This window comes from Camelus ferus, chromosome 6, assembly GCF_009834535.1.
Source record: "Camelus ferus isolate YT-003-E chromosome 6, BCGSAC_Cfer_1.0, whole genome shotgun sequence".
Lineage (NCBI taxonomy): Eukaryota > Metazoa > Chordata > Mammalia > Artiodactyla > Camelidae > Camelus > Camelus ferus.
In genome coordinates, this window is record NC_045701.1 from 30,444,090 (window position 1) to 30,455,033 (window position 10,944).

Here is a 10,944-nt window from a genome sequence, read left to right on the forward strand (position 1 = left end):
TTCTCCTCTTGCCTCTCTCTCCAGCGATTCTTTCTCTGTATAGATTGTTTTGAAGGATTCATTGGTAACGTAAAGATAGTTTTCCAATACGACCACGCAAACGTTGCGAAAAGCAGATGATAAGCCATCAGGCAAACAACCTGTTCTACAATATTGCCCGTGGATGTTGTGCACAGCTGGATGGCGTAGGCGTCGTAGGACCAGCCCAGCCGGAGGCTGATGAGCACCAGGCGGATCCAGTGCAGCGCCCGCCCGCACGGCCGCCTGACGCTGCCCGGCCCGAGAGCGTCATCCTCCAGGCGCATCCACCTGCCCCTCTCCGCCACCACCGCTGCTGCCCACGGGCCTGGCTCCGGGGCCGGCTGGCCGCGCCCGGCGTCCCCGGCGGGACGGGTTCCCGGGGCCACTGCCGCCGCGGCGGCGCTAACTCCCATCCCGGAGCCCCGAGCCGGCGGCGCCGCGGACTTCCGGCTCCTCAGCCCAGCGGAGGCGGTGGCTGCGACAGGAGGGTGAGGAGGAGGCCCTCAAACAGATAACTTTTTATTGAAAGATAGTTGATTTACAAGTTGTGTTAGTTTCAAGTGTACAGCAAAGTGACTCGGTTATTTATATCTATATTTGTATTTATATTCTTTTCCATTATAAGTTTTTAAAGATACTGAATTTAATTCCCTGTGCCATACGATAGGCCCTCGTTGTTTATCTGTGTTATATACAGTAGTGTGTTCATCCCAAACGCCTAATTTATCCCTCCCCTCAAACACCTGCTCATTTTCACGGCCCTGCTCAGATGGAGGCTCCTCTTGGAATCCTTCCTGCACCCATCAGGGAAAATAACTTCCTCCACCCTCTGAGCTCCCATAAAACCATGAGCATACAAGGGTTACTACTTCCATCACACATTTAGGTTCCAGAAGTTACTTGGGGATCAAGACTACATTTCATGTGTCTTGTTATATCCTGTGATTAACACAGTTTCAGGAACAGAGTGCACAGTCCATAAATGGCTGGTTTACAAAGATAAAATTCTCATTTTACATAATGAAATGCAAGCACTGGGAATGTCAATAACAGTTGTGTGTAGAAAATAGCACAGATGTGAATAAACGCAAGATTCAAGAAACCGAGGTTGGCGTCCCTTATGCAACCCCAGGTATTCATTCTTTTATAATTCTTTGATAGAGTTTACAGAAAGCCCTCTGAGTTTTTTCAGGTTGTTAGTTGGCATGGAGTGGAAGCAATAATCAGGTCCAGATTAAAAATAGAGAAAGTAAATTCAATGCAAGTGGAGCAAAGGAAAAAACTCAAGAAGAACTTAGCAAACTGCTTTAACGTTCTGCAGAATTTTGAACAGTAAGAAATTCAAAGACTCAAGTTTCCAGCATCAGGAGGCGATGAGATGGAGAATCTTTATGTGAAGAGGAACAGGGGACATTAGTAAAAACCTAGAGGAACCTGGGTTCCTCCTTTGCAAGCAGCCCTCCCTGGCTCTGTCTGTTGCAAGTATTAGGTCTCTCTATGTAACATGGCCCTTTGGTGGGCTGGAATATGATTAAAAAGAAGGGGTTTGGGGAGAGACTGAACTGGCCTGAAGAGTCTTAGGAGATTTTGATACCTGAGACCATAGTACCTTCAGAGCTTGGATAAAGGCATCTTACTGTGTTCAAAATGTAAATCTGGAACAAGAGTTGCATAAGAAAAAGAAGATAACACATTGCACTTCCCTCCTGATTTTAGCCCTTAACACAGAGCTTGGCACATCTAATGCAGTCATTAAAAATTCCATTAATTCAGAGATGAAAAATAATTTCCATATCATAAATAAATCTTTTCTCATTATACACCTTTCCCTCCTCTCTCTTTTTTCTCTCTCTCCATCCCTTTCTTCTCACATTTCTTCTTCACGGTCTAGGGAAACTTCAAAAACCACTGACAGAGGCTTCCAGAAAGTTCTCTCTTGAATCAGTTCCTATTACAGGGCAATATATTAGAAATGGTATTTCTAAAAGGCATGGAGAAGTTAATAATGAACCCAAGTTTCCTTCTTGAGATTCCTCTCCTGAGTCTGGACTGGAAACTGCTAAATTAGCAGTTAAACAGTGGAGACCTGGATCACTACATCTGAGATCACATCATCTATCCTCCTAGTGGCCCCAGTGGAAGGAAGAGAGCGTGCACTGAGACACAGACAGTTGTAGACCAGACACAGTCACTTCAGGGAACATTGAGTCCCGACTGCAGCCAAGCACAGAGGGAAGTACTGGGAAGAGGGAGGTAAAGTCAAGACGGCTCCCACTGCTGCAGGGGACTGAGCATGACTGAGAATCCTGTATGGGTCGTGTTTGAGGGAGTCGTTCCCCTAGTTACATACAGTCGCAGTGAAACCTGCATCTCTTTTCTCCTCTCCTATCCTGGAGCACAGACGTTGTGTGAATCCCTACATAGGCCCTTGGATGGTCAGCCCTGATGAAAGCGTGTGTCATCGGGTGATCTCCTTGGATAAATCGTGCGCTGGCACTCATTTCACAAAACACAATGTGTGCCTATAGTTTGGGTAGCGGCATTTCAGGCCATAAACTCAGCTATGTGACTAGTATTCTGAGGGCACGAGGCTGTAGGAATGATTCAGTCCAGCTCTTCTTCAATTAGAATCTGGACTGTGGAATCTTGGTTGATCCTCCTTGTATCCCTTTCTTCATCTGCAAAATAATGAAAACACACATTTACTCACATTACAGAGGAACGTGCTAACGAAGCATCTGAATGTGCTAACTAAAAACTGGCACTTGCTATCTGCCTCTGCTTGGATTAAATCATGAACTGCTGCAGTCACTGACCTCCAACAACCCCTGAAAGGAGTTCAGGGTGGAGATCACGAATGAGGCCTTCTGTGCTCCGGGAAAACTGGCTGAACAGGCCATCAGAGAGTTAGATATTTTCAGGAGAGGATTTTTTGACCCCAATTCTTGTGTCTCCTCATATCTAGAAAAGCATTAAAATCATTAATGGTGACAACTGCTCCTCGTGACTAGCAGCAGCCTCTGCCTAAGTGTGTACTTGACTGCACGTACCCCCCACCCTTCACTGAAATCATATATAATACTGAGTTTACCCCCTGCCTCTTTGGAGCAGTTTCTCAGAGCTTTCTGGGATGCTGTCTCCCGAGCTATAGTCCTCATTTTACCCCAAATAAAACTTAACCCACAACTCTCACGTTGTGTGATTTTATTTCAGTTGACAAGTGAAAAGTGTTTTTATAGAGATAATATCACTTAGCTCAGGTAACCACAAGTGCTGTTTGACAACCATATAGTATGTGGTCACTAAAAAGGTCCAAAGTAAACATACTCATTTACTCAGTATGTTCTAAAAACATGCATTTCTCAGGCAGGGATAATGACAGGCGTCCTTAGGGATGCACAGAGTGAGAACTACCAGAATGGAAGCCCCCTTCCATCTCTCACACCCCAGAGTACGTATTTTACTATGGAAACAACGTTAGTATCTAGAAGATGAGCCTGGTAATACAGATAGGTTATCCTGGATGACTGTCTCTGGTTTAGAGATGAAGAAACAGAGGCAAGAAGAAGGAAAGAATTTATCCTAAACATACTGTGCACCCCAGCTCCCTCTAAGAGGTGGCCCGGAATAAATGGGAATGCTTGGCTTTTAAGGGGGACACACCTGGTTCTGCCACTATGGTCCGTTAATTATGTGGGCCTCTGTTTGCTCATCTTAAAAATGAGCATATTAGTATCTACCGTGTGGGTCGTCATGAGGGTTAAATGAGTCAGTGTAAATATAGTGCTTGAAGTTGCTTGAAAATGAAAGCTTGCATTTTGCTCTAAAATTTTCCGTATGTGATTGGAAACTAAATTAGTTGCCCTTACTTGTATCTCAATTTATGTGACACATATAAACAGTATGAATTTTGCTCTCTCCGGTATTAAAAGATCAGAACTTTGAAACAATAATGCTGACTTCCCTATATGCAGAGACGTTACTGGGCTCTTAATGCAAGGAAACATCCCCTTGGTCAGGTTGTTATGTTCTGAAAAATAATGTCTCCCAGACTTCCTTGGGGCCAGTGATGTCAGGTGCACCTGGAAGATTTGGTGTTGCCAACCCACATCTCCTCCCACCCCACACCGCGCAGGAGCTTCAGTGCTCAGGTGGTAGGAACATTGATAATGTATGCAAGTGAGCTTGTCAACAGCTGAATACACAGGGTTTGTTGTTGCTATTTTGTTCCAGGATATACATTCCAGCTCGTTTACAGCAGTAAAAGACTGGAACAAATTGTATGATTGTATCTATGATTAAATAGCCATAGAACAGAATATCATGCAGCCATTAATTAGAGTGAAGTATGTCCTTTGCCAAAACATAGTCAGTAATGAAAAAAGAAGGCGCAGAGCGCTGTGTACTGGATACTATTATATGTGGGGTAAAATGGAGGAGATAGATACACACACACACACACACACACACACACACACACACACACAAAACTTTATACATTTCAAAAGGCTTATATATGTGTATAGGCATATCTATTATGTATAGACTGGGGAAGGATAAAAGAAACTAAATACCTGTTGCTTTCAGAAAAGAAACTGGGACCTAAAAGACAAAGATTAGAAGAAGATATGCTTTTCACTGGCTACACATCCCTAATGTTTGAGTTTATATTTTTACCATATGCGTGCACTACCATAGACACAGAGAGAGACAGAGACAGGGGTGGGTAGAGATAGATAAATACCCTCCCAGAGAACCCTTGCTCTTACAGCAGAAAAGAGAAGCGCTCTGTTTATACTCTCTCACTCTTCCCCTGGTCTTCCTCCATCTCTGCTCTACTGTTGGGGGCTCATGGCACACAATGGATGCTCAATAGATGTGTCTGTAAACTATCCCAAGGCAGCAGGTAGAATGAGACCAAGCTTAGGGGTCAGTTTGCCATGGAAGAGTAAAAATCTTGCACTTTGGCAAAGGGTCTGTTTTAGATATTTAAATCCTGTGTATCTGTTTTTCTGTTGTTCTTCGGAGGGGCTCAAAAAGGCTTTTAAAAGATAAAGCAGGTCTCAAATATGCCACATTGATGAGGGATGTAGAGAGTAGGGGAATATATATGTGTGGGTGGGGAGGTCTATGTGAGAGCTCAGTATTTTCTGCTCAATTCTGCTGTAAACCTGAAACTGCTCTAAAAAAATAAAGTCTATTAAAAAAAATAAATAAATAAAGATAAAGCAGGTCTCAGCCTTGCTAAGCAGAGCCAAGAGGGAAGAGTCTGTTGTCCCCTTGGCTCGCGGGGAGCAAGCAGCACAGCGCCCTCTGCCGGCCCGGCGGCGGCCGCGCGGCGGCCAGGGAAGAGGGTGGAGGCACTAGGAGAAATGCTGCCAGCCAGGATCAGAGTTTTATGAGACCAGCTCGTGAACAAATTGGCTCCATGACTCACAGAGCATCATCTCAGGGCGGGATCAAGGCCTCCCGAAGTAGATGCTCCACCCCACTCCCACCCCACGCACTGCTCACCCTGTGAAGATTCCCCAGATGAAAGGGGGCCAAAGAAAAGCTGGAAAAAAAGGCAAATCTCAGCCTAGGATGTCGCAGGGACCCTGCCCTCATCTGGCAGGAAGGGCAATCACGCGTGGAGGAGACAGCGTGGCCCTTCTCCCGTTGTGCACGCACGTCTCCTCACCCATCTCTATCACACGAGGCGCTCTGGGAGAGATGGCGCACTGGGGTCAGTGAGGGTTGCAGATTTGGGGAAGAAGTCTAATGGGGGAGACCACCACAGAAGGTGGTCTAATTAAGGTGCTGGGATCCCCAGACCGCCCACGGAGGACCTGGTGACCCGGGAACAGGAGTCCAGCCTTCCAGATGAAACTGCTGGTTCTGCACACAGGCCCCGCGGACATGTCAGGACCAGATCCTGGACCTGTAAGGACAATCAGAGAGCCGTGATCCCAGAGAGACCACACACTTGGTGATCTTGAGTTTTCAGAGACTGAGGTAAGAGTTGTCCATTCCGGCACCTTATAGGCATGGCTCTCTTTGTCATTTATCCTTCACGACCTCTGGCGAAGGAAGTTATTGATGGACTTGTAGACCCTGGAGACCATGTCCCTGCACTGCGTCATCACGTGATGGTACTGACTGGACCCACGCGGGATCCCAATAGCTGGGGTAGTCATGACCGCGCTGTAGGAGGTCTAGGCCTGGGAGAAAATGGTGTGATCTAGCAGCAGATGCTGGAGGAGGGTCCACGTCTTAACCGTGTTTTCTGTGAAACACAAAGTGAGGCTCAGTCTCTTCCCCTGAGGCACAGTGTCTTCCCTCCTCCGAGTCAAGAAATGCAGTACTTCAAGCTCTCTCCGCTCTCCCTCGGACTTTTCCGACACTCCCTCTTCTGCACCAGCTCAGACACCCTCTTCCACTTGACCCATCTCTTTCCTTTTCTTCTCGAAGGCTTCCCCTACCTTTATTCCCATCCCTCTGCCCTGGCCCAGCATGCTGCTAATTATAGTGCTTGTGCCTAGATTTGTTAAAGGAACTGAGCTGGACGGGGCTGTCACACAAGAAAAGGGCACATCCCACCTCCTTCTAGACCTGGTGCATAGATCCCATCTCATCCCAAAGGATCTGTGATCTTCACCTAGGTGCTCCTCAGTAACTGCCATAACTTACGATTTGTGAAAGACTTTAGGGATTACAGAGCTTCTTTTTTTTTTTTTTAAATCTGATTCGCATCACAATCTGATGACTTACGGCAAGCATTTTTACAATCCCATTTTAAAAAGAGATAACAGACTTGCACAAAGTTTCTGTGGCCTGCCTAAAGTCAGACAGCTAATAAGTGAGAAACAGCCTAGAATAATGGTAAGCCCTTCAAATCCAATTTAAAAAAATAAGGAGGGAGGGTATAGTGCAGTGGTAGAGTGCATCCCTAGCATGCACAAGGTCCTGGGTTCAACTTCTAGCACCTCTGTTAGAAAATTAAAGTAAACCTAATTACTCCCTCCAAAAACACCCCTCAAGTTCAATAAAAATAAAGTTCCCCACTATTAGAAACCTGCCTCCTGCTGCAAACTAAGAAAGCATCACCATCCTCCTCTTCCTTCTGCACTCAGTTCTCCTTATTCATAACCACCTCACTCAGCCCCTAACCCACCACTCTTCCCCTTAGGACCACAGAGGGTCACCACAGCTATTGCTGCCCTTCCAGTGAGAATCCTTACCTTCACAGTCTTTATTTTTTATATTATTTTTCATCGAAGTGCAGTTGATTTACAATGTTAGTTTCAGGTGTACAGCAAAGCGATTGAGTTATACATATAATACATACATATGTTTTTCAGATTCTTTTCCATTATAGTTTATAACAAGAAATTATATATAGCTCCCTGTGCTATATAGTAGGTCCATGTTGTTTATCTATTTTATATATAGTAATGTGTAGCTGTTAATCCCAAACTCCTAACTTATCCCTCCCCTATCGTTTCTCTTTTGGTAACTATAGTTTGTTTTCTATGTCTATGAGTCTATTTCTGGTTTGTAAATAAAATTTATGATTTTTTTAGAGTCCACATATAAGTGATATCACATGACATTTGTCTTTTTCTGACTTACTTTGCTTAATATGATAATCTCTAAGTCCATCCATGTTGCTACAAATGGCAGTATTTCATTCTTTTTTATGGCTGAGTAATATTCCATTATATATGTTTACATATATATGTATATCCATTTATCTGTCAATGGACATTTAGGTTGTGACCTTCAGAGTCTTTACAGTCTCCAGCTCATCTGTGTGGCCCCCTTCACTAGGCCCTGGGCTGTGGATCTCACGGAGTTAGAGTTGAGGATTCTGTGGCTGGAGAGGTGTTGAGTGTCTCTCCTCTCACAGTGTATTGTTATACTGCCCAGCTGGAGGGAGGGATTGGATGCCGTGGGGCAGAGTAATACCCAGTAAGTATGGGGTGCTGTCCTATCATATTCCAGGAATGAAAGTTGAGACTCTCAGTCCTGACACTCAAATAGGACCTCAAGCAATATGTGGGGAGACTACACAGCAGGAGCCCAGTGGTCCTTGGGGAAATTAGACCCATGCATGGCCTGGAGGGTGAAAAGAAGCAAATGGAAGATAGCTCCAACTCCTGGGCTCCCTAAATAACTATCTCCACATCCTAAGCCTGTATTTTGCCCCAGATCATACAGAGAAGGAGTCTGACTGTTCTGTTTTATCCAGAAGAGCAGTGGTGAGGAGGAAGAGAGTCTAACTAGAAAGTCTAAAACCTTTGGTCAAATGCGATCCAATCTGAGCAAAGGCAAGCCGGCCTCCACCCTGACTCTGCCCTTCCCAAGCCCTGCTCCCCGTAAGTAAGCCCTGGGGCTCTCTAACTGGAAATTTCCCCAGGAAATCAAAGGGCCTGGGGAAAAGAATTTTCATAGATTCCCGCTGAAGAAGGGGCCCTCAGAGTCAGCTGGAAGGAAGGGAAGAGGGCCTGAGGTGCCCTTGCGAGGACGGACTGTAGGAAGAGCAGGAGCTGAGATCCGAGGAAAAGAACTGTTGCTGATTATGTGGGCAATCTCCACCCCCACCCCCACCGCCAATGTCCTCCCAGGTTCCATGAAGAATGAGAGCCAGAGCTTTGGTCTCAAGGCTTTTGTCACAGTCCATACTCTGACACAGTCCTGTAAATGCCACATCGACCATGTGCACTGCAGCCTGGGTCACCCTCTCGCAAAGGCAAGTCTCTGCTTTCCTATCGGTTGGTTCTTTTAGCCTGAAGGTTTAGCCCTGATTGGTTCCCGTCCTCCTGGATTCAGGGCTTCCCCTGTGATCCAGACCCCATTCTGATTTGTCATGGGCACTTAGACAAGAATCCTTTTTCCTCACCTGGAAAATTAAAGTAAAAGACACGTATTCACTTACGATGCATGGTCCACAGCACATGCTAAGTAAATCTTTATCAAATGAAATGGAACCACCCTCTAGGTGAAAGGAGAGTAGCTGAGTCCCCAGCCAGGCATCTCATCCATCTAGCCATTCACAACATGGCAGGGTGATGAGAGGGCTTCTCCTATGCGTCGGGCTCTCCTGGGTCTCCCAGATGCCTGCACTAGGTCTACATGGTTCACTACTAGAGAGTGCTTTCTCACACGTCTGAATGTTTTGGGGACCAATGTACTGCAACTGTGACTCCATTCAGCTCATTCTGGTTTTGGACAAGATGGAATATAAAAACAAACTATATGTTGACTCTTAATGTTGCAAAATTTTGCTTTCCCCAAAGTCTCTCTTTTAACTTTTCCTTTAGGATTATCATTTCCAAGCTCTCAGTCATGTCTGCTGACCTCTGGCTCTTCTAAACGGTCCTCCCACCTCACTCTCGGCAATGCTGGTGAGCAGGAGTAAGTCCATTCCTCTCTGGAGATGATTAGGATATGTTCCCATCACATCCTCCTGTACTGTGGCTTGACTCTCCCCTCTGCCAGGGCACCAGGGACCCCTTACATGGAAAAGGGAAAGGATTAGGTAGGTCCTGCCTGTCTGTGCCCTGTGGCTCCAGCTGCCAGTCTTTCCTACCCAAGAAGTTATCCTCATTCGGGGCTCAGGGATCACTGACGTCCTGCATTGTGCTAAAGGGACCCAGGAGTGTAGCTCGTGCTTGCCAGTTGCTACTACAGGGGAGTCTGTGGCCAAGATGGCGTGATCTGTCTACGTCTATCCCAAGGAAGTGAAGGGAGGAATATGTACCTCTAGGCAGAAAAACAAAACCAAAAGCAAACAAACAAAAACAGAGTCAAGGGGAAAAAACTAAATGTGTGAGAACTTTTTCTAATGTCAGCATTGAGAATGGGGTTGAATAACTTCCTGAAATCCCCTCTAGGCCCATCTTCTAGCCATGCTGAACCATGAAGAGCCACCTCCAGGTCTTATTCTGACTCTGCCTGCAACATCCTTCCCCACTTGGTTTTCTAGGGTAATTATTTATCCTCCCAAATTCAGTGTGGTGTCATCTCCTGCAGGAAACCTTCCCTGTGCTTTGCCACACACTCCCCAGACCTGCAGCTGGGCCCCCATCTTCCCCATTCATCTTTCTATTATTATTATCTGATTATAGGTATGTTTTCCCCCAGCAGACTGTCCATTCCTGAAAGGCACGATATACAACATCAATCTCTGATGTCTCTGCCAAGAATGTTACCTGTCATATAGAAACAACCCTATCCATGTCTATAGAATAACAAAATTAGGATCAATGGTTCAAAGGACACAAACATCCTTTTGGCTCTTGATATATTGCAGACTGCCCTCCAAAAAGCTGGCACTTATTTACAATGCCATCTGCAACAGAATATAAGTTTCACCACAACCCTGCTATTTTATTTGTGTCCTAATATTTTAACATGTATTTCATTACTAGTGAGATTATGTTTATTTCACTAATCATAATCCTCTACTGTGAATTGTCTCTTTATATCTTAGTAATCATTTTCTGACAGGCTTGCCATGGCTACGGCCAAATTTCCTTCTCCCCCTAAGCAAGGAGCCACAGGCCCAACCTTGCAGTGGAACGAAGGACTTGTTTCCTAAGTTATGTAGATCCATATCGATGCCCCAGGAGGTCAGCTTACAACCTAAGTTTGCTACAAGGTCCAAGACAGTTAAGATTCTCCACATTAGACTTTATTTTCTTGGCAGGAGCTACAGATAAGAAATATAGTCTGACAGTTTTCAGCAGATACCTAAGATTTCTGAAAAAGTGCAAGTCTATAAAAATGATCCACCCCTTCTATCCCTTGAAATTTGCCAAGTCTGGTCTCTAGAACTTCTCCCCTTAAACCTCTAGATGGAAAGGGAAAGCGGGGTAGGAGGCAAGTTGTATTGACGGCAGCACAGCTCAAGGACATGCCCACACTGAAAATTTCTTAGCC

General features: G+C 45.4%; 1 long non-coding RNA gene across 1 annotated transcript; it reads right to left on the bottom strand.

Annotated features, from left to right (window-relative positions):
* Positions 1-637: 637 nt before the first annotated feature.
* Positions 638-6,014, bottom strand: LOC116664175. Its single transcript, XR_004320542.1, has 3 exons — positions 5,850-6,014; positions 2,838-2,982; positions 638-2,699 (listed from the first exon to the last, which is right to left on the bottom strand). It is a non-coding gene; the product is annotated as an uncharacterized LOC116664175 (long non-coding RNA).
* Positions 6,015-10,944: the final 4,930 nt, after the last annotated feature.